Source organism: Oncorhynchus clarkii, chromosome 5, assembly GCF_045791955.1.
Source record: "Oncorhynchus clarkii lewisi isolate Uvic-CL-2024 chromosome 5, UVic_Ocla_1.0, whole genome shotgun sequence".
Lineage (NCBI taxonomy): Eukaryota > Metazoa > Chordata > Actinopteri > Salmoniformes > Salmonidae > Oncorhynchus > Oncorhynchus clarkii.
In genome coordinates, this window is record NC_092151.1 from 76,927,214 (window position 1) to 76,946,589 (window position 19,376).

Consider the following 19,376-nt stretch of genomic DNA (forward strand, 5'->3'; position numbering starts at 1 on the left):
ATCTGTCCGCACATTTTAATTAATGGGCAATAAAGGTTAACCACCTTGGTGTCATTTTAGATTCTGAACTCAATTTCGAATCACATGTTCGGTATGTGACCAAAATGGCTTTTTACCACCTGAGGAGCATTGCCAACATGTGGACGTTTCTGTCTCAGGCTGATACTCATCCATGCTTTTATTATAAGCACGCTTGACTACTGTAATGCTGTCTTGTCCTGTCTACTAAGCATGCCATTGGTCAACTACAAAACATATAGAATGCTGCAGCTCAGGTACTGAGTAGTTTTGTTATTCGTTTTTGTAACCCCTTACAGTATGTTTGTGTAGTAGTAAATATTTATGTTTTTTTTTTCATTGTGTTTTTAAGTATTTTTTTCCTGTAAAGCTCATTACGTTGCATTCATGTTTGCAATGTGCTATGTAAATGAAGTTTGATTGAGGGCAAAATGTGTAGTAGGAATACCGCTGGTAGTCATTGTGCAGCTCGTGAGCTGCATGTTGCTCTCAGGAACTAATTGGCAGCTTGCGAAAATATATATTTTTTTAGTAGGGGTCCTCACCCAGGGGATCATAACATTTGTGCGTCCTTGATGTTAAAAAGTTTGAAAACCCCTGTACTATCCAGCCCCAAGTATCCTCAAGTTATCATCTACTATTCACGTAAAAACCTCCATATAGATCTGTTTTACTGCAGTAACATTCACTAGGCCCAGTCTTCCAGACTAACTGTATACATTTCTATGAATGCTGTGTTTCAGTGTCTGTTCTGCTCCCTTTCCCACTAGGTGGCACCCAGCTGGAGGTGAAGCTGGTGTTGCTATGGAAACACAACATGCAAATAGAGTACCTAGCGGTGGCCCAGTGGGCCCTGGACCCTGCCAAATGGACCACCTGGGTAGAGGTCATCATGGAGGGAAGCTACGACATCCTCCATGATATCAGCTGTACTCTGAGGAAACCCATCTCCTCCCCATACCGCACCTCTGTCATATGACGATTTTGGAACACACTGCAGAGGTCAATAGAATAGATACTCTATTGGTAATTTTGTGAATGTGAGAAAATGAGATTTGTCTTCTGCTTATCTCAACCCTCCTCAACTACACACGTTGAGAGGTACAGGGTCAGCCACGGAGTAGTACCTCAGGATAGAGGGTTGTTTAAAGTGCCTTGCTTCAAACAATTTTGTGAGCATATACTGTGTATTTCTCTTGTTAACACCCATGTTATTCTACCCTCTGTAGTATAAACCAGACGGATCAGATGCTGGTCTACTTGCAGTCCTTTAACTCTCCCAGAGAATTACACCATACCTGAGAGCACCAAGAACGGAGTTCCTCTCTTCTACATCCCCCCCTGGATCCACCATGCCACTACTCTGTCTGGCTTTCATACAATGCATTTTCACCATTAGGGACTGAGCCTAGTTTGTTTATTTAGCCTTTATTTGACCAGTTTGGAGGTACTCAGTCTGGCTTTCTGGCGTCACTTTGAAATGAATCCCCCCTCTCTAGTTGTAGCTGTAAATTATTCTCTCTCTACCCCTCTCTCCACTTCTCTCTCTTTCTCCCTCCTTTCTTGCTCTCTCTTTCCCTCTCTCTCTCAGGTGTGGATGAGAGGGATGGGGTGCAGTTTGCTGTGCCCCAGAAGGGAGACTTCCACAACACGTTCAGTAGCCAGCAGAGCTCATGGGACCTGTCCCATCCGTGCTGCCCTGTGTACGTCTATAACGGTTCCCTGGACTCTCTGAAGGGCCAGCTAGTCCATCCCCACTTCAACAGGCAGCCAAGGGACATTTTCAGGTATCCAGTAACACACACACTTGGGCTACTGATGGGAAGCACATCTGTGTTCAATAGTATTTGTTTTCTTTCAAGTACTTTATCTGCATTTGATTGAGCTTGCCTGACACTATGGAACTAATGGAATATTCCCAGCAGTGGAAATATAGCCATCTGGGACACTGGGCAGGCTCAATCAAAATCTCCAAGTATTATGAGGAACAAATAGAATTTCAACCCAGGTCCGGGGAGGGGAATGCCATCAATCATATGTGACTGACTCTTGAAACTCTCTATCAAAAGTCGTACCATGTCATACCTGATTATACCCTTCATAAGTTTACCCTTCACTCAACATTGGTTGCCAGCAAGGTCATTGTGGTTACCTGAGCCACATGCTAATGTTGTTTTCCTTTACTATGGTGATAAATAGACCTCAAGACGCTGATTCCTAGGAGATGCATCAGCAGATGAAGTTCAGGTAGAACAACACTGCTAGCTTACTGCTGCTTCCATCATCCTGCCTGTCTCCTCTGGTGAGATCCATCTCAATTCATCTGTCCTCAATTTCTTGCATCTTTGCTTTGAGGGGATGGGGGATGGGACCGATACGGTTGAGATGGAGGTGAGGGGAAAGGATGGAAGGAGCCATGAAAAATTAACTGAGCTGTGGTGTCTGGATCGGTGCCTGTGGGAGGAGCTTAGGCCTAATCACATGCTCCCATCTCCTCTGTTTTCAGACCAGGGAGAGGCTCCTGGGGTTGAGTAAATCACTATCTCACTCCAGGCTTGTGTTGCTATGGGGCTGTTGGTATCTACCTCCAGAGAAGACTGTCGCCTCTAGACATTTTGACTTGATATTCAATAACATACTTGAAGGCTTGACTACACAAAGCATGACCCTTATATTTGCTGGAGCTCCTAGCTTCTTTTAGGAGGCCGTCTCTCTGTCTACAGTCATGTATAATGGGTAGAACTGCCAAAAGTCAACATGTCTGCTGGTGAACTGACAATATCTTACCTATTGTAGGTTCCCAGGTTCTTGCAGTTAGGGTCATTTTGTCTTGACATTTGCATAACCTACTAGCATTGTGCTATGAAAAGAGCTGGTAGGGGAGCTGGTAGGGGATACTGAAAGATGCAGGTGGGTGAGGGCTGGTAGGGGATGCTGAGAGAAGCAGGTGGATGAGGGCTGGTAGTGGATGCTGAAAGATGCAGGTGGGTGAGGGCTGGTAGGGGATGCTGAGAGAAGCAGGTGGGTGAGAGCTGGTAGGGGATGCTGAAAGATGCAGGTGGGTGAGGGCTGGTAGGGGATGCTGAGAGAAGCAGGTGGGTGAGGGCTGGTAGTGGATGCTGAGAGAAGCAGGTGGGTGAGGGCTGGTAAGGGATGCTGAGAGAAGCAGGTTGGTGAGGGCTGGTAGGGGATGCTGAAAGATGCAGGTGGGTGAGAGCTGGTAGGGGATGCTGAGAGATGCAGGTGGGTGAGAGCTGGTAGTGGATGCTGAGAGCTGGAGGTGGGTGAAGGCTGGTAGGGGATGCTGAAAGATGTAGGTGGGTGAGAGCTGGTAGGGGATGCTGAGAGATGCAGGTGGGTGAGGGCTGGTAGGGGATGCTGAAAGATGCAGGTGGGTGAGAGCTGGTAGAGGATGCTGAGAGATGCAGGTGGGTGAGGGCTGGTAGGGGATGATGAAAGATGCAGGTGGATGAGGGCTGGTAGGGATGCTGAGAGCTGCAGGTGGGTGAGGGCTGGTAGGGGATGCTGAAAGATGCAGGTGGGTGAGGGCTGGTAGGGGATGCTGAGAGAAGCAGGTGGGTGAGGGCTGGTAGGGGATGCTGAAAGATGCAGGTGGGTGAGAGCTGGTAGGGGATGCTGAGAGATGCAGGTGGGTGAGGGCTGGTAGGGGATAAGGCAGGATGATTAAAGCTGCCACACGTTAGATGCGCATGAAAGTGGATATTATTGGACTGGGGTATCCAAGAGACTAGTTGCTGTTGCTTAAAATATGTAAGTGAATTTATAAACACAACTGACTGTATAAACAGGCACCAGCTGGTTATTTAGAACTATAGGGCTGAAGAATGTGGTAGTGTCGTATTCTAAAATGTTGGTATCATGACGTTTTTATACAGTGACATTACAGTGGTACTGGTATACCGTGCAACACTAGTATGTTATTTCCTATCAGTTGCTCTCAGTCTTTGCAGTAGTTGTGTATCCACTCTCCAGGACAGTGAAGAAAACACTTGGTGCCGACACTTTGGTGCAACACTAAATAACTGCGACTGGGAATAACACAGTGCTCTTCCTCCTTTATTTTTGGTTCTCCTCATGAGGACTCTGATGGGGAAGAGAAGAGACAACCTAGTGAAGAGGTTGTGTCAGAGGCTGAGCCTGCTACAGAGGATGTTGAGGATCCTTGTATTTTATATGATCTATTTGACAATACATCAAATACTCTATACTCATCCTCTGGACCATAGAGAACATGTAGTTAAGGATACGTCATAAATCCTGTGTACTATCTCACCATTATGTTGGCAGCAGGTAGCCTAGCGGTTGGGCCAGTAACAGAAAGGTCGTTGGTTTGACTCTCAGAGCTGACTAGCTGAAAAATGTGCCCTTGAGCAAGGCCCTAATTGCGCCTGCCTGTAAATTGCTCTGGATAAGAGCAGCTGCTAAATTACATGTTTTCTACACTTATTTTGATGTAAAAACGTAAATCCACCTGTGTACCTCAGAGAACATGTCGGGCTGTTGCATTGTGACCGAGAGCGACACAGACCTGGAGGTGGAGTACCAGGAGAGGGCCGGAGGCCAGAGATCTTTAGGGGCAGCCAGAGAGGGGGAAGCAGGGGGAGAGGGGGAGGATATGAGTCCCTGTCTGACTCCAACACAGTCAACCAGGACAATGTCTCCTTCAGAATCCTAAAGGGAGACAGCCTGTTGGAGTCAGAGGGGCCACAGCCTGAGATGCCCCCGCTGTTCATCCACCTCACCTGCTCTGTTAACATGAAGAGCTGCCACGGATCCATGACCATAACCACGCTACCCACCTGCCTGGGTGAGTACACACTGCCTCTGCTCTGTACCTGGCACCCCTCACAGAATAGACTCAAGTCAATAGACAGCATGTGAATCAGACCTGGGTTGAAAGAGCTGCACTTTGAGTTTGTCTGGCACATTGGAACCAGTGGACTATTTCTTCAAGTGCTAACCCTTTCTGGCACTACAGGCAGGCTCACTCCTACACTCAACGTATTTCAAAGACAACAAATACTATTTGAACTCAGGTCCGGTGTGACGTTTTTTTTAATGATATTAAATGCCCTACTGTTTATGTTGAGACGTGTACCGTGTTATTGCAGGTGAGGTGATCATGTGTCTGGAGAATGCCCCACAGGCTGTGAATCTGAATAATCTGTCTGTCACACTGGACATCTTTGTTCTCACCTTACCCCTGGAGATAGAGGACATGCAATCAGACTTGAGACACAACAGGTTAGATCCTACTTTTAAAAGAAATGTGGTTGAAAATGGCAGATTTGGTCAATGATAAGCACATAAATTGGAACACAGGGGCTGCACAGTAACATACTATGAATGATGTCAGAGCATGAATGGTTTTGGATTGCGTAAACAACAACAGTAGCTGTGTGATTTGAAGGGGATGCAGGGCTGTCTTCCAAAGAAAACAACTACAAGTGTGCTTTCTTTAGTTCCTCAACGGCACAGCTAGGAGAGCTGAAAAAAACAACTTATAGTTTGACTGTTCTTTGAGTCATAAAAGTGTATTGAAATGACTTAGGAACTGTGTACACTTTGGAGAGGTGTGTGGAGCCACCAGTTAGTCCTCTCACTCAAATCCTTGTCATTTTTTTGTCTTATGTTGCACCTACTCCACATATTTTCAGATTTCGTTATCAACAAATGCAGCAAAAAGTACAGTAAATGTAAAATGCACATAATCAACAGTGTAAAAAGTCTTGTCAGGTGAACTGTTGTGTCCTTAATTTTGGTCTAATAATTTTCACATCAACCCCCAACAGTTCCCTCTCAATTGCTACCATGCTTATGCATGTGCATGTCATATTTATTTTGTGAGAAACATTTACATTTAGGGGTAAGGTGCTCTTTGGTTCCCCAGGTTTGTGAATACAATTTAAAATAATTTGGAGCTTAAACTTGTAGGATATCACTTATCCAAACACACACAGGCACTCTTACCGGACACATTATCATTGCATTGATAAGGTGCAATGTGGATGAGCATAGCCCTGTGCTGTATACGTTCAACAAACTGCATTTCTTTCACAAGAAGGTGATCATGTTAACTAACAGCCTGCACTCTCTCTAGGTACACGTCAGAGTGTGTCTCTGAACCACTCTCCAGGTCAGCCCTCTTCCTACTGCTCTGATGAGGATGTGATGGTTAACCTGGACAGAGTAGCAGAGGTCGACGGGTGAGTCATTGGGAAGGATGAGAAGCGGAGAAGTCTTGTCCTATATCTGTTTGTGCTGTATAGCCGTTGTCAGTTGGCTTTACAGCACAAACAGTTCTGGGACCAGGCTAAAGGAGTAGGTGTTAATGGGTGATTGATCTTTACTGGACTGCTGGTACCTGCATCTGATGGTCATGGTGCTTTCAAAACAACTGGGAACTCTGGAAAAAAAACTAGGTCAAATCATGACGTCAGTGATCTTCAGGTCTGAAAGTCAGAGGTGTGAGTTGGATGACTGTTCAAAATGATTTTTCCCAGTCGGATCTCGTTTTTTCCGACTTCCCAGTTTTCTTAAACACACTGAAGTGCGACTGACCAGAGAAAGGGGACACCCTCTTTCACCTGATGGCAAAACTCGAGTCGCTCTGCATCTGCCTCATACTCAAATTCATGTTGTTCCTATGATCAGATAATTTATTTTTTTGTCGTCGATATTAAAATGGACACGACGAGCTGCTTATAATAAAGTGTTGACAGTGCTGAATAAAAAATGTAATATAGCTCTTAGCTGTATTCTTCGACAGTCTCTCTGTGGTCATGGTATTATTAAATCTTATGTAAGTTACTATCAAACTTTGCTGTGACTTCAATTCTTAAAAATGGGAACACTTAACCTCTGCCCATGGCTTCTGAATCAAGTGCACCTACCGACAACAGCGCAACGAATTAAACAAAAAGGAGTGCAAGCCTTTATCACAGACTTTATCATTGGCTTTTCTACAGAATTGTTAGGTGTTCCACTAGGAATGACTTGAAGATGGACCAGTCAATCGCCATCGACTGGTTGGTGACCACTGATCTAAAGGGTAGATAAAAGCATGTTGAGGGTTTGGCTGATGATGACATTTGTCAGCCTGCATGATTTCTGTGACTTTGCAGTAGTTCATTATTTCTTTATTTCAACAGGGTTGGAGGAGACGCTTTGTCCAAACTCCAAATTCCCCACAAACTAGCCGTGTTAGCCGCCATGGAGGAGGTAAGTTCAGTCTCTGTAATCTCGATCTTGGAACTCGATCTTGATATGATTTGAGCTAGTCAAACCACTAAATAGCCGGAATTCCTCTGTCACTGAGCTACATATTTTAGGCCCATTTACTCAGATCTCCCTGTTGCCTCTCGCTGTAGAGCCGTTGGCTCCTGGAGGATGAGATTGTGTCAGCTCTGCGTCACTCCCGGGTCATCAGCTTGTCCGCGCTACAGAAGGTGGCGGGTCACGTAGTTCGCTCAGGCGGGCGGCCACTGTGAGGTCGTTCCTCTGCAGTTTGTCTTCGGCCCTGAGCAGTCCCTGGAAAAGTTCAAAGAGGTGGGCTGGGATGATGACCAGGAGGGGTGACAACTGTTCTTCTTTCATATGAGAGATGAGTTTCTGTCCTTTTTTCTGGGGGGGGGGGGGGTCAATATGTTTTTCCCATCGTTAGGAACCTTGCATGTTTGTTGCACACCCAAGTTCTACTCTGTCAATTGCTTTTAAATTAGGAAAATTGGTATTGGAATTCTTCCTGTATTAAGATGGAACTGACCCTAACCCTTCAATCTTACCCTCAACAGGAGTTCCGTAGGATGTCATTCTCAGGTTATTTGCTGAAAGGAGAGCAGGACAATTTCCACTACATTTCTCGGAGTAGACTCCACCCACAGAGGATCCAGGCTTCTAAGAGGCTGTCTGAGAGCACTGTTAACACTGAGGGGGCGGGACAGGCCACCCAACCCAAAAATCACTGTGCTGATGTGGACGACAGTGCCAGGGCTCCGTCCAATCATGGTGCACCAGGAAGAAGACCTGACCACGAAACAGAGGTGGAGAGGGTGAAGCTAGACAGTGAGGTTTGGGGGGGGTTTCAACCTGACCAACTAGTTTATTTCCATACATCCTCTTTCATGATCCTTTGAGTCGAATTAAGGTTTCCTATCTTTTTCATGTTTTTTTCTGAATAAATGCAATTTGTATGAATTAATGAGTGTATGGATGAATGTGTATGAATTTGAACTGAATTAATTATTATATATGTTACATTATTTCCTTCCAGGTGCAGGGAGAAGAGAAGAAGCCTGCTGTTGGGGATGTTAGTGATTCTGGTAGTGATTCTGGTAGTGACCTTGCCCAGGACCCCTGCAACCCTCCAGCCAAATCTACCCGGGATGACTCAAAGGAGGGCCCCAGACCTCTGTGGAGCTCAGCCGGTGCAACCTCCACAGCCGTGGGGGATGGACCTCGGGAGAGTTCTGTTGGTGTCTCCACCGGCCAACCCCGACTGAGCTCTGTGGGCAGAGGAGGAGAGGTGATAGGACCTCAGCTGAGCTCTGTAGGCTCCTCCTTCACGGCCATGGGGGATCAAGGCCAACCCAGCACCCCTCACCTCAAGCCCAGCACCGACCGCTCCTCAGAAAACACCAAGACCCCATCCGCAGTCAGCCTGGCCGAGTCGGTGCAGTCCACCACCCACAGTGAGTGTCCCTGTCCCCCAGAGCCCAGACCCAGACAACATCTAGGACCTTAAGTGATGAGAAGTCCTATCCGGTGTCCTGTGTGAATTTAAGTATGCTCTCTTTAATTCTCTCTTTCTCTCTTTATTTCTCTCTCTCGGAGGACCTGAGCCCTAGGACCATGCCCCAGGAATACCTGACATGATGACTCCTTGCTGTCCCCAGTCCACCTGGCCGTGCTGCTGCTCCAGTTTCAACTGTTCTGCCTGTGATTATTATTATTTGACCCTGCTGTTCATTTATGAACATTTGAACATCTTGGCCATGTTCTGTTATAATCTCCACCCGACACAGCCAGAAGAGGACTGGCCACCCCACATCTCTAGGTTTCTTCCTAGGTTTTGGCCTTTCTAGGGAGTTTTTCCTAGCCACCGTGCTTCTACACCTGCATTGCTTGCTGTTTGGGGTTTTAGGCTGGGTTTCTGTACAGCACTTTGAGATATCAGCAGATGTACGAAGGGATATATAAATACATTTGATTTGATTTGATTTTGATCTGCAGAGAAGAATGGGATAAACTCTCCAAATACAGGTGTTGCCAGCTTGTAGCATCATACCCAAGAAGACTTGAGGCTGTAATCGCTGCCAACGGTGCTTCAACAAAGTACTGAGTAAAGAGTCTGAACACTTAAGTAAATGTGATATTTCCATTTATTTTTTAAATAAATTAGCAAACATTTCTAAAAAAAATGTTTTTGCTTTGTCTTGTATTGTGTGTAGATTGAAGAGAATAAATAAATTAAAAAGTCATGGGGGTCTGAATACTTTCCAAAGGCACTGTATGCGTGTGTCTGTGTGGATTGTCTCTTGCGAGGCTGGCTCTGTGACAGATAGTGACACACCAATGAGGAGAGTGTGAGTGAGTGAATCTTCGGCAGTACTAGCAGCACAAGTCTCTTAAGTCTGTTGACTGAGCTGGCAGCTTTACCACCCTTAAGGCTGTTTTCTCCCTCTCCCTCTCCATTCCCAAATCAACAGGCACTCCGCTCAGAGCTGACAGACAGAATATTACATGAGATGACCCCCCCCCCCCCCCCCCCCACAAACACACTCTTCTCTCTAGAGTACATGTTCCAACATTAAGGTGGGGAGACTCCTAGGGCCTGCCAGTGTAGAGGTGGAGGGAGGAGGAGAAATCCCAGCGGGTCCTAGTCCTGTCTCTGACAGTCTAAGATAGTGGGCTTCTGTAGATTAATCTCTGCTACCTCAGGTGAATGTGGTGTAAAACTGTAAAACTTGTCTCCTCCTCAGGTAGTGGCAAGCTGAGGCCCAGCAGAGTACAGAGTGTGGTCTCCAGTCAAGGCAGCCTGCACTCTGACATACTGGGTAAGAGATGGACATTATAGTGATCATATAGTGAGTATGATCGTGTTGCTCATAACGAGGATAATGATGATCATGATGTTTATCACAATGATGATAACGACGGTGGTGACGATCATGATGATGATGATGCTGCTAATGAATGCTAATAAAACATTTTTAGCCGTATATTGAGTGTGAGAGCCCCACCATTGAAGAACAGGAGTCCCAGTCCCCCCTGGTGCCTGACTTCTGGCTCATCGTTAAGATCCACCAGGACAAAGCAGAGGTGTACTCCCACTCCAGGTGAGAGAGGGCAGGGGCTTCGGGAGGATGCAGCTCATATCTGCTGCTCACCTTCATCCATTTAGAATGTTCAGTGTGCCTTCTTACATGACACAATTATTACATAATGATTCCATTATTTATTTATACAGGTTATTCTCATCGGGATAAACATCTCAAAAGAGACCTGTAAGATGTACATTTGTCATGGAATATTGTTTGCAGGAGTTTCAACGAAGGGAAGGAGGACGGAGTAGGGGAGGAGGAGGAGGTGCCAGAGTACTTACAGTTGCATCAGATGGTGGTGAGGAATATTGGGGAGATCTTCCGTATAGTCAATCAGGTAGGTTACACTCCTTTGTGTGATTGTGATCCTCTGTTTGTTTGGCCTTTAATAGACATTTTCAATTGTTCGAAATAGGTAGATTACACTCTCTCCCATTAAGACATTTCTGCTTATACAGTTGAATTCGGAAGTTTACATACACTTAGGTTGGAGTCATTAAAACTTGTTTTTCAACCACTCCACAAATTTCTTGTTAACAAACTATAGTTTTAGCAAGTCGGTTGGGACATCTACTTTGTGCATGACACAAGTAATTTTTCCAACAATTGTTTACAGACAGATTATTTCACTTATAATTCACTGTGTCACAATTCCAGTGGGTCAGAAGTTTACTAAGTTGACTGTGCCTTTTAAACAGCTTGGAAAATTCCAGAAAATGATGTCATGGCTTTAGAAGCTTCCGATAGGCTAATTGACATAATTTGAGTCAATTGGCAGTGTACCTGTGGATGTATTTCAAGGCCTACCTTCAAACTCAGTGCCTCTTTGCTTGACATCATGGGAAAATCAAAAGAAATCAGCCAAGACCTCAGAAAAACAACTGTATACCTCCACAAGTCTGGTTCTTCCTTGGGAGCAATTTCCAAATGCCTGAAGGTACCACGTTCATCTGTACAAACAATAGTACGCAAGTATAAACACCTTGGGACCACGTAGCCGTCATTCCGCTCAGGAAGGAGACACGTTCTGTCTCCTAGAGATGAACGTACTTTGGTGCAAAAAGTGCAAATCAATCCTAGAACAACAGCAAAGGACCTTGTGAAGATGCTGGAGGAAACAGGTACAAAAGTATCTATATCCAAAGTAAAACGAGTCCTATATCAACATAACCTGAAAGGCCGCTCAGCAAGGAAGAAGCCACTGCTCCAAATCCACCATAAAAAAGCCAGACTACGGTTTTCATCTGCACATGGGAACAAAGATCATACTTTTTGGAGAAATGTCCTCTGGTCTGATGAAACAAAAATAGAACTGTTTGGCCATAATGACCATTGTTATGTTTAGAGGAAAAGGGGGATGCTTGCAAGCTGAAGAACACCATCCCAACCGTGAAGCACGGGGGTGGCAGCATCATGTTGTGGGGGTGCTTTGGGACTGGTGCCCTTCACAAAATAGATGGCATCATGAGGCAGGACAATTATGTGAATATATTGAAGCAACATCTCAAGACATCAGTCAGGACGTTAAAGCTTGGTCGCAAATGGGTCTTCCAAATGGACAATGACCCCAGGCCTACTTCCAAAGTTGTTGCAAAATGGCTTAAGGACAACAAAGTCAAGGTATTGGAGTTGCCATCACAAAGCCTTATCACAAAGCCTTATAGAAAATGTGTGGGCAGAAATGAAAAAGTGTGTGCGAGCAAGGAGGCCTACAAACCTGACTCAGTTACACCAGCTCTGTCAGGAGGAATGGGCCAAAATCCACCCAACCTATTAAGGGAAGCTTGCGGAAGGCTACCCAAAACGTTTGACCCAAGTTTTAACAATTTAAAGGCAATGCTACCAAATACTTATTGACTGTATATAAACTTCTGACCCACTGGGAATGCGATGAAAGAAATAAAAGCTGAAAGAAATCATTCTCTCTGCTATTATTCTGACATTTCACATTCTTAAAATAAAGTGGTGATCCTAACTGACCTTTTTACTACGATTTATTGTCAGGAATTGTGAAACTGAGTTTAAATGTATTTGGCTAAAGTGTATGTAAACTTCAGACTTCAACTGTATATAGTGTTCACCCATTCTGGTGATTGGTTGAAAATGCGTTTGGTGATGAGATTTTACTTCCTTATGTTATCATATACATTTTACCAAGACAAATATGATTCTTCATGTTCTGAAATGTTCAGTGGGGTCTTTCTCTAACATATCATTATCGGATTTCATAACCTAATGCATCCGATAATAAGCCCCGAACTCAGTTGACATAGCGGTGCAGGTTTCTCGTAAAACCTTTTGAGGATTTTACGTCTTGTGGTCGTCTTCTTCAAAGTTATTCTGTGGGTCGCAAAAAGCTCAATTAGTGTGACACAAGCTGAATTAAATAACACTGATTTGAAAATAAAAAGCTGGGTATATGCTCAGTGCTCCGTTGACATTTCACAGAGATACGTTTGTTTTGTGAGAAATCTTTCAACTTAATATGAAAAGTGTTTAAAAAAATATGAAAATACTACATTTCATATCTCAAATCGATATCCATCTTACCTCCTATATTGTTTTATTTCCTGTGGATTCGAGAAGAAGGATGACGAGTTTAATGGGAAAGTGAGCCTGTCAGCTAGCCATGTAGCCTTAATTCTTGCAGAGAATCCACCAAGCTGATGCGATGCAATTTTTCAGATTTTTGAACAGCAATTTTTCAGATTTTCTCCTCTGGCCTCCATTGATTTAGTCACCCTGATTCTGGCCAGCCTACAAGGGTAAAAACACCCCTCTCTCTGTCTAGTTGGTGCTGTTCAACCTCTAAGGCTACGTTCAAATATCCACGGTAGCATACCACTTATAACAAAGCAATTACATTCTAAGTAGTATGCTAGTGTGAATATTGGAACAGGAACAAACTCCCTCTGTCTGGTCTCTCATCTCTCCTCTGTCTGGTCTCTCATCTCTCCGGTCTCTCATCTCTCCTCTGTCTGGTCTCTCATCTCTACTCTGTCTGGTCTCTCATCTCTCCTCTGTCTGGTCTCTCATCTCTCCTCTGTCTGTTCTCTCATCTCTCCTCTGTCTGTTCTCTCATCTCTACTCTGTCTGGTCTCTCATCTCTCCTCTGTCTGGTCTCTCATCTCTCCTCTGTCTGGTCTCTCATCTCTCCTCTGTCTGGTCTCTCATCTCTCCTCTGTCTGGTCTCTCGTCTCTCCTCTGTCTGGTCTCTCTTCTTCTTTACTCTGTTTCTCCACAGCGTCTGCTACTCCAGGACCTCAATGACAGCCACGTGTGTAACTCTCTTCTGGTGGCAGAGAGTGAAGAGGATATCTGGAAGAACGAGTCCCTGTACAGACAGAGACTGGCCAACTCTGATGGTTAGTCAGTCAACACTCACAATCACTATCATCTGCACACACTTATACACATGCTACAGACAGACACTTGCCATATATTTTCAAATAACTGTATTTTTCTGTCTCGCAAATTGCTTTTAACTAACAATTTGTTTCGAAAAAGAATCTGTGCAGCCCTCTGCTGAATTCTTTTATCCTCGCGCCAAAATGTTTGCCCATCCTTGCTTTAGTAGGGCTCTCCAATACATTTTTGCAAACACCATAAACTTAATGTACATCATATGTACGCCCTTGATGGCACTGAGTTTGTCATTGTACAGTACACAAGTTAATAATGCATTGCACTTTCTTGGCCCTGTGAGCTCCCAACTGTCCCAGTGATGATGGAGCACAATCAATACAGGGCCAAGTAGAAGGAAACACACACTCTCTCTCTCTCTAATAATGTATGCAAGGTTACAGGGAAGAGCATCAGTGACAGGCCAGTGAAGTATGCTTGGAGAGGGAACCAGTGGGAACGCTCATGAGATTAACTTTATATTTTATGGAAGCCGTTAAGACAGAATTACCACCTGTAATTTCCTAATATTGCTGTTTGTTTTGCTCCAGTGTGTGTAAATGAATTGGATCCTGGAGAGGGGATAGGCATCAGAGAGGGCTTGTTGTTTGTGACTGCAGTGCAATAACTAAATGTTACTGGGGCTGGGAAAAGGCTCCCATAGCAAATTGTGTTGTTTCTTTTCCTGGCTGGCGTCACACTGAAATGCATCTCCCCTCTCTCCTCTCTGCAGTTGTGGTTGTAAATTATTTTCTCTTTTCTGTCTCTCTCTCTCTCACTCACCCACCCCCTCTCTCTCCCATCTTCTTCACCCACCAACAGATTACAATGTTGAGGAGAACTACCAGCCGCGGGACTACCTTGCTGCCACCATGCAGTTCATCCCAGGTCACTTTGCCTGTGAGGTGGTGTGGAGCACCGTCATCCACATCCACCCTCGCCTCAAAGTGGGACCCAACGTAGGTGTGTTCAGGGGTGAGTCAGTGCCACTGGCAAAATACAGAACAAAAATGTGTTTGAGCATGCAGAGAAATAAAGACCACTGACAGAGTAGGAATTCATGTCTTCATGACCATTAACAATAACATCTTGATCCTGAATTGTACTATGCCAATATTAACAAACGTATGACAATTATGTGCAAATGATGACGATGAATAGGAAAATGAATGAACTTCCTTTACTGAAAGGAGCAGTGTAGTCAAAACATGATTTTTCTGTGTTTTATTTATATTTCCACACTATGAAAGTTGGAATAATACTCTGAAATTGTAAAAATGATGATAATGCCCTGCTGTTTGAAAAGGCCTCCTGAAATGTCAGTTTGTTTGCATGGGTGGGGGTTTTCAACAGCCTGGTGACATCACCAGGCAATATACATGAATAGACCAATAACAAAGAGAGTTTGCCCTCCTCTCTTCTGGTTACACATCTCTCCCATTAGGCCCCTAACTCAGGCCACTCCCAGACAGTCTTAGAAACATTTTTGCTTGAGAAATTGCTTTTGCTAAGATATTTTTATTTATTTTTGACAATTTTTTTAATTGAGAAAAATCTTAATTGTTACCCAGAGATTATTTGATATTAAAATAAAAATGGCTGCTTTGGCCTAAAAAAAGACTTAACATTTTAATATGATGAATTCAATACTATCAGTGTCAGTATAATTGAGATGGTTTGCTCAGTATCTTTATTTGTGTTGAAAGACTCTCTTCTCTCCATATCCTAGCTATCCAGGCTCTGCGGTCAGTGCTCAACGCCTTGTGTGTGGTCAACAGGAAGAGCATGTTTGTCTATCAGGAGCGCACTACCAAATCAGTCTTCTACCTCAGGTTAGCCCTGGTGCCCCCCTTATTCTTACGCCACTGACTCCCCTCATTGTAGAACAGTCCCACCTCTTCATAGGCACTTCTCTCTGCTGCATCCAACCCTACACCCAGAGACTTGTTGAAGGAATTGAGTTGAGCATGCCAGTTCTTGATTATGCATTTTAAAGTTCCCTTACCCCCAACATATTCCCATGATCTCTGTTCTTCCCAGACTTTGTGAGACATCTCAAACAGGGAAGTACTGTGACCTGGATGGCAGCCTACAGCCCATGTCTCGCCCGGAGCCAGGAGCCCCTCTTCTCTGAGGAGTTCACGGTATAGTAGCACACTTACAGAGGGCTTCTCTATTGCTCAACAAGCAACTGTGGCCCTGAAGAACCATTAGGGCTGTATACTCTGAGGATCCCATAGTACAGTAGCAAGCTCATAGTTGATGTCTCTATTGAAGTGCAGGCAACTGTGGCACTGAGAAACCATTAGGGATCTGAAGTGGTGTCACCACTACATGATTTATTTGCTGTTCCCAGAACAGTGGTAACGTGCCCTTGGGTTAGAGATGATTTTGGGTTGTAATGTCAAATATCTGCAGTGGCCTGACGTGTGTGTGTGTCTGCATGTGTGTCTTTCTGTGCGTGCGTGTATGTTTAACTCCATCCATCTGCAGGGCTCCCGGTCATCTCTGGAAGGTGTCCGTCCAGTGGGACAGGTGGACAAACACATCCTGTTGCTGGTGCATGGAGTGGGAAGTGCTGGTAAGACAGGGATTTGGAGAGCAAGGGGAAGAGAGGGGCTCATGGGGAGCATTGGGACAGAATTCTGCAGTGAATGGATTGTGAGCAGAGGTAGCATAGTGAGAGATGGGCTGAGCCTGCAGTTAAAAACCTCTGTGCACCTCTGTGTCACCTCTAAGTGCATTCCCACTCTGAGATAAATGTGCCCACACTACTGTCCTCATGGCTAACTTAAGAGTAACAGATGAAATCGCTGATTCATTGTGGGTGTCAAATAGTGTGAACATTCTGTACGCTGTGCTGCAGTACCTCTAACACCCTTCTAGGTGGCATTGTTGATCTTGCTCCATTTAACTCTGCCCAGGCTTCATCTATGATGTCAGCTGTTTCTCTCCGAAAGTCTTTCTGAGCTTCAACAACAAGTGACTTATTAAAATATTCCCAAGTTTTTTTTTCTTCTCCCCGACAACTGTTCATACAGCTCAACTTCCTTTGTTTACAGAGGGTTTAAGTTTTCTTTAAGTGTGTGTATGTGTTTCAATACAATGTTTGTTTTCAATTCAATGTTTGTTTCTAAGGCTCATACACCTCACTGAGCATTGATTTGCATAAATATATCAGAGAGAGAGAGAGACACCACTAGGGTTGCACATTTTGGGGAATATTCAGAGGTGTAAACTTTCCGTGGGACTATATGGGAATTAAAGGAAATATATGCAAATTCATATTTATACGATTTAAATGTTATGTTTTTTGCATTGGATATATTTACCATATCATATGGAGACATAAACATGAACCTTTTACCTTGTCATAAGTAGAAATAATTACAAATGATTAAATCCTTCCAATAGAAATAAAATAACATTTTATTTATGAATTGAACTTTAATTAAATGAGTTGACTCTTCACATGGGATGATTTTACTGAACAACAAAAGAAAGGGAATATTGAATGATCCCCAATGATACATTGCATTTCTCAAAAACGTTTTAAACATACATCTGTAAAATGATAGTTTAGAAACTAAAACTTTGGTTGTCTTCCTCTCAGGCTTCCATGTCTTCTCCCTGGACCTCCTCAATGTCCACCTCTTGGACATCAGACTCTGAGGCCTCATCTTCACTGTCACTTTCCAACCTTGTTGAGGATGGCTTGTTGTCAGGCTCAAAAAGCCTCAAATTTGCCAGGATGGCCACCAATTTTTCAACACTTGTATTGGTCAGCCTGTTGCGTGCTTTGGTGTGTGTTCCCAAACAAGGACCAGTTGCGCTCTGAGGCGGCTGATGTTGGTGGGATTTAGAGGATGATGGAGGCAACAGGGGAAATAGCCTCAGATCCACAAAGTCCCTTCCACCAGGTGGCTGATAAGATATGTTGGCACGACTGCCATATTGCATCTCCATCCCAAAGCTCTTGCTTGGAAGTGTACTTCGCCAGACTGCCAAGAACATTGCCCTCATCCAGGCCAAGGTGGAGAGACACGGTAGTGATGACACCATAGGCCTTGTTGATCTCTGCACCAGACAGGATGCTCTTGCCAGCTTGCCAGCATACTTGGGGTCCAACATGTACGCTGCAGCGTGTATGGGCTTCAAGCAGAAGTCTTCACGCTTTTTCATGTATTTCAGAACTGCAGTTTTCTCTGCTTGGAGCAACAGTGGAAACAGTGAAGTGGGCTGGGCAGTGCAGATTTCTTCTCTTACATCTGCAAGCAGAATCTGAACATCAGACAGGATGGCATTGTCTCCCTCAATCTGTGCAATGGCTACTGCTATAGGTTTCAGGAGTTTCAGGCTGCTTACCACTCTCTCCCAAAATACATCATCCAGACTGTGATATGGCCATTTCTTGGATAGACTCCTTCCCCTCCAGGAGACTGTCAAACATGATGACGACACCACCCCAACGGGTGTTGCTCTGCAGCTTCAATGTGGTGCTCTTATTCTTCTCACTTTGCTAGGTGAGGTAGATTGCTGCTATAACTTGATGACCCTTCACATACCTAACCATTTCCGTGGCTCTCTTGTAGAGTGTATCCATTGTTTTCAGTGACATGATGTCCTTGAGGAGCAGATTCAATGCATGAGCAGCACAGCCAATGGGTGTGATGTGAGGGTAGGACTCCTCCTCTTTAGACCAAGAAGCCTTCATGTTCGCAGCATTGTCTGTCACCAGTACAAATACCTTCTGTGGTCCAAGGTCATTGATGACTGCCTTCAGCTCATCTGAAATGTAGAGACAGGTGTGTCTGTTGTCCCTTGTGTCTGTGCTCTTGTAGAATACTGGTTAAAGGGAAGGAGGTGATGTAGTTATTTATTCCTTGCCAGCGAACATTCAACCACCCATCAGAGAGGATTGCAATACAGTCTGCTTTCTCTATGATTTGCTTGACCTTCACTTGAACTCTGCATCCAGCAAATGAGAAGATAAAGCATTTCTGGTTGGAGGGATGTATGCTGGGCGAAGAACATTCAGATGTCTCTTCCAATACACATTGTCTGTGAGCATCAGAGGTGAACCAGTTGCATACACAGCTCGAGCAAGACATTCATCAGCATTTATCTGACTACGTTCCTCCATTGAGTCAAAAAAACTTCTGATTCCAGGAGGACCATGAGCTGTTGCTATCGATAAGGTGTCTAATTTATCATTTTCACCTCGAATAGAAGTAGAGGGACTTTTTTCAGAGGTTGCTTGTTGTGAGCACTGAGGGAACTTTATGCACTTGTCCAGATGATTCTGCATCTTTGTTGCATTCTTCACATATGATTTGGCACAGTATTTGCAAATGTACACAGCTTTTCCTTCTACATTAGCTGCAGTGAAATGTCTCCACACATCAGATAGTGCCCGTGGCATTTTCCTGTAAAGATTAGGAAAAAATGAGTTAAAAAAACAACAAATACAATTCCATGTACAGATAAATAGTTAAGCAGTTAGATTTAACAACTCCTTAGTAAGATACATGTTTTAAAATTAAATATGTATGGAAACAGGTGAATTAACAATCAGTTAGCAGGCTCAAGCAAGCTAAAACCCACATGGTAGCA

General features: G+C 44.3%; 1 pseudogene; it reads left to right on the forward strand.

Annotated features, from left to right (window-relative positions):
* The window catches only part of LOC139409761 (KICSTOR complex protein SZT2-like), a 114,382-nt pseudogene that overhangs the window by 20,609 nt on the left and 74,397 nt on the right, over window positions 1-19,376 (forward strand).